General features: G+C 40.6%; 1 protein-coding gene across 22 annotated transcripts in view; it reads left to right on the top strand.

The window, feature by feature from the left end:
• BTRC (beta-transducin repeat containing E3 ubiquitin protein ligase) overlaps positions 1 to 5,097 on the top strand; it is a 175,035-nt gene that overhangs the window by 89,248 nt on the left and 80,690 nt on the right. For 2 of the 22 annotated variants that reach the window (XM_014549450.1, XM_014549449.1), the window contains exon 1: positions 4,251 to 4,537. The exons of 18 other annotated variants lie outside the window; for them this stretch is intronic. The gene's annotated coding sequence lies outside the window, so the exon portion shown is untranslated. Of the gene's footprint in view, positions 1 to 3,898; positions 3,914 to 4,250; positions 4,538 to 5,097 lie in introns of those variants that run through there. 2 more of the 22 variants (XM_014549455.1, XM_014549454.1) reach the window with 2 other exon arrangements.

Here is a 5,097-nt window from a genome sequence, read left to right as displayed (position 1 = left end):
CCCCCCCCCCCCCGAGTGCACAAATTTTTGTGCACCGGGCCTCTAGTATATATATAAAAGCCTAAGCGACCATTACAATGGAACAACCAGAACAACTGGAACGACTGGTCGCGATGTGGTGCACTGATCACCAGGGGGCAGACGCTCAACTCAGGAGCTGCCCCCTGGTGGTCACTGCGCTTTCACAGCAGGAGCACCCAGCCAGAAGGCTCAACTCAGGAGCTGCCCCCTGGTGGTCACTGCGCTTTCACAGCAGGAGCACCACTCAGCCAGAAGCAGGGCTCACAGCTGGTGAGCACAGCGGTAGTGGCAGGAGCCTCTCCTGCCTCCACAGCAGTGCTAAGGAGCAGTGAGAGAGCACCAAGCGCTAAGGCCGGCACTGCCCAGCCTGGCTTGGGCTCCTCCCCAGCCTCCTGCTGCTTCAAGCACTGCTACAGGATTGGGCCTAAACTGGCAGTCGGACATCCCCTGAGGGGTCCCAGATTGCGAGAGGGCGCAGGCCAGGCTGAGGGGACCCCCCCACCTGTGCACGAATCCATGCACCAGGCCTCTATTATAATATAAAGAGTAAGTGCCAAAATAGAAATAAAATGTTAATTAAGACTAATTAATTTCAACTAGGCCTAGGTAGAATGGGAGGGGCGGGCAGGAGATAAGCATAGACTTCTCAGTAAAAGTATCACGTCAGTTGACTCTTGAATCGGAATATTAGTAAATAAAGAGATGAGAAAAGAAGGCTATTACATGTAAAAGGAATAGAACTAGCAAAGTATAGAGATGTTTCTCTTATTTTTGAGAATGATAATGTCATGTAAATGGTCAAGAGACTTTGATGGAAAGGTAAGTTGGCCAGATTGTGGATGCTACACTAAGGTTGGACTTATCTTATAGGTGACAGAGAGCTATAAAAGGTTTTTGAGCAGGGTAGTAATGTCTTTTTAGAGAGAGAAACATCGGTCATTTGGCTGCCTCTGCCTGCTATTCCCACCCTGAGTGCACGTCAAACTAGAAACCTAGGTATGAGCCTGATGTGGAATCAAACCGGAGACCTTTCAGTGTACGGGATAACACTCCAAGCAATTGAGCCACACTGGCCAGGGCAAGCACATTCTTTTAAATAATTGCAGTACAAATTATCATAATCAGGAAATTGAATGTATAAACAAATATGGTTCATTCATACAATGATACTAGTTGGCAATGGAATAAAGATACTAGTTGGCAATGAAAAGAACTACTGATATATGCACCAACACAGATTAATCTCAAATATATTCTGCTAAGTGAAAAAAGAAAGCCTCAAAAATTATATACTATATGGTTCCATTTTATGTCATTTTAGAAAAGGCAATTGAGACAAAAAAGTAATTATTGGGGAAAAGGGTTGACTATAAAAGGGCAGTGCAAGAGAATTTGGGAAGTGATGGAACTGCTTTACATCTTAATTGTGGCAGAAGTTACACAATTGTATGCTTTTGTTAAGACTCAGAACTATACACCAAAAAAAGAATTATTTTTTTCTGTTTGTAAATTTTAAAAGAGGGGAAATAATTAGGAAATTAACATTGATACAATTATATTAGCTTATTTATTGATTTTTTAAAAATATATTTTATCGATTTTTTACAGAGAGGAAGGGAGAGGGATCGAGAGTTAGAAACATCGATGAGAGAGAAACATCGATCAGCTGCCTCCTGCACACCCTATTGGGGATGTGCCCGCAACCAAGGTACATGCCCTTGACCGGAATCAAACCCGGGACCCTTGAGTCCGCAGGCTGATACTCTATCCACTGAGCTAAACCGGCTAGGGCTTATATTAGCTTATTTAAATACTTTTCAAAAATTTCCAGTTCCAATAGTATCATTTATATCATTATGTCATAATAGAGGCCCGATGCATGAATTCATGCACCAGTGGGGTCCCTCAGCCTGGCCTGTGGGATCGGGCCGAAACCGGCTCTCCAACATCCCCTGAGGGGTCCCAGATTGCGAGAGGGCTCAGGCCAGGCCAAGGGACCCTACCAGTGCAGGGGAGGGACGTGGGAGGTTGGACAGCCGAGGAGGGACCACGGGAGGGCTCCAGGGCGTGTCCAGCCATCTCGCTCAGCCCAATTGTCCAGACCCCAGCAGCAAGCTAACCTACCAGTTGGAGCGTCTGCCCCCTGGTGGTCAGTGCACATCAGGGGTCAACAAACTACGACCCGCGGGCCACATGCAGCCCGCCGAAAACATTTATCCGGCCCGCCGGGTGTTTTTGCCGCCACTGCCTGTTGGTGAATTTGTTCATAGTTTTTTTTTAAACTATAGTCCGGCCCTCCAACGGTCTGAGGGACAGTGAACTGGCCCCCTGTTTTAAAAGTTTGAGGACCCCTGGTGCACATCATAGTGAGCAGTTGAGTGGCTTTAGCATATCATTAGCATATTACCCTTTGATTGGTTGAACAGATGACCGGACACTTAGCATATTAGGCTTTTATCATATAGGATACGTGCTCAGAAGTTACACGTCAAAATAAAATAAAATAGAGGATCAGGAGAAATAAAATTGTGGATATCGGCTAAATGGTCACTACTCATCCTGTTAGCTCAGGTCACTGTTTTTCACTGTATAATTCAGTATAAAAGAGTTTACCATCAATTTTGTTTCAGCCCCCCAAAACAATCTCAGATCACAAGTTGCATTCAGTTGTCATGTCTCTTTAGTTTCCTTTAATTTGAAATCAACCGTTCCTTAGTCTTTCTTTGAATTTCATGACCTTGGCATTTTTTTGTTAAGTACAGACTTTATAGCTTTTCCCTCAATTTGGTTTTGTTTGATGTTTTCTCATGATCATATTGAGGTTGTGTGTTTTTGGCAAGGTTATCTCATATGGCAATGTGTTCTCAGTACATCATATCAAGAGGTGGTATCTACCAGATCTTGCCACTGCGTGGTTACTGCTTTTACTTTGTAATCATTAAATATCTTCTGGAAAAATATTTTGGCATTATGTAACTATACTGTTATTTGTCTTTCACCTGCTAATTTGTTTGATGAGTCTTGCTTGCATTAATTAGTTACCCTTAAATAGAACTTATTGAACATAATTTAGCTTGATGACCCAGGGCACTTGTGAACATTGCTTATTAGGATGCATCATAGTTAAATATACAAGGAATAACTGTGCTGCTGAGCTCTTCTGGGTGATGTTGGAGAGTGCACAGGCTTTGAGAACCAGAGGTGACCTCATGGCCATTTCATGTATATCAACACCCTCAAGACTGTACAGCTTTTCATCTCTAATTCACTGGCGTTCTGGCTCTCCTCTTCACTATTGGGAGGGTATCTTACTTCTTGCTCTGGATACCATGACTGTTTAATGTCACTATGTCTATTTTATATAACAGCATAGTTGAATTTTTTGTATTAATTTGCTTCCTCATGATGGATGGTCCAGGGTAGAAAATGTTGGGGTCAGTCTATCCAAAAAGAACTAACTATAACAATGTTTGTTTTTAAGAATTATCTTTTTTATCAACATACGTATAAATGAAATCTTTGCCCTGATGGGAAAGGAGCTCCTCTGTGTTCTGCTCTCAGACAGTAATTATCCTTGAAGCTCCCTTCACCTTTTCATACCTTAGATGTTCTCATAATACCCACTCAATAGTTCCCCTTCTAAGTCAGATAAAATAGAGGGTCAGGAAGAAGAAAATTGGGCATATGGCTAGATAGTTACTATTCATCCTATAAGGGTTCAAATCACTATTTTTATTGTTGTTTTTATTTTTTTAATCCTCACCCAAGGATATTTTTCCATTGATTTTTAGAGAGAGTGGAAGGGGGAGAGAGAAACATCGATGTGAGAGACATCAATTGATTGCCTCCCACATCCGCCCCTACCGTGAATCAGACTGAGACTGCAACTGAGGTACATGCCCTTCAGTCCAAAGGCTGATGCTCTATCCACTAAGTCATACTGGCCAGGGCCAGATCACTATTTTTCAATGTATAATTTAGTATAGAGAGTTTAGCATCAATTTTGTTTCATCCCATGCACCTATAGAGTAAAAATGTGATTTATAATATCTTTAGTATAACAAACTTCCACCAAAAAGTAATTAGGCTTCCAAGTTTATTATAATGACATTTTAACATAACATAATTCATTTTGAAATATGGGCTCTTACATTGAATTAAACAGGTTTTGATTATCTGAAAAGGTATTTTATTTAAAGAAAGGTACAACTTCATGATCTAGGGAATAGTTACTTGTAAATTATAAGTTTATAATTGAATACTGGCTTAATTGAATACAGTTATAATTGAATACTGGCTTAATTGAATACAGTTATAATTGAATACTGGCTTAAGTTTTTATTATATAAGACATTTAATTTTAGTATTTAAAACAGTGATCTATACTTTAAAAAAAAAAAGAGTTTAATACAGGCATACTTGGAGATATTGCGGGTTCAATTCCAGGCCGTCGCAATAAAGTGAGTACAGGCATACTTCAAACATATTGCGGATTTGATTCCAGGCCACCATAATAGTGAGTATCTCCGTAGAACAAGCCATAATCTTTTTGCTGGTGGAGTGTCTTGCCTTCAGTTTGCAATAAGAGTAGGTATGCCTTTATACAAATTGGCCTTTGCCCTTCTGTGATTCTCTTATAATGGTATATATTGCTAGTTTCCTTATTTGGAATGCATAATAGTCATTAACTACACCTCTTCCTCATTTTTTTGGTAGATAGTCCTTGTTTCAAAACGGGGAGAAAAGCACTTAGAACTCTTAAGTTATTATCTGTCCCTCGTTTGTACCATAGCATGTTTTTTCTTCTTTGTCTTAATTTTAGGGACCTTTACCTTAAAGTGACCATCACAAATAGAAATATCAAGTTAAACCTCACAAGAGATTTCTGCCCAAAAGGAACACCCTAGTCCAGGGGTGGGCAACCCCTGGCACAGGTGCCAAACATAGCACGCCAGTAACTTTTGCTGGCACGTGAAACCCTCTCTTATAATCTTCCATTTGCAATTTTTTTCTTAATATCGACTTTTTTATTTTTCAGATAAATTCAGTGTCGGTGCATCTTAGATAAATAAATAA

Source organism: Myotis brandtii, unplaced genomic scaffold, assembly GCF_000412655.1.
Source record: "Myotis brandtii unplaced genomic scaffold, ASM41265v1 scaffold550, whole genome shotgun sequence".
In the NCBI taxonomy this organism is placed as follows: Eukaryota; Metazoa; Chordata; class Mammalia; order Chiroptera; family Vespertilionidae; genus Myotis; species Myotis brandtii.
The sequence above is the reverse complement of the archived record's forward strand: the minus strand, read 5'-3'. Positions and strand labels throughout refer to the sequence as shown.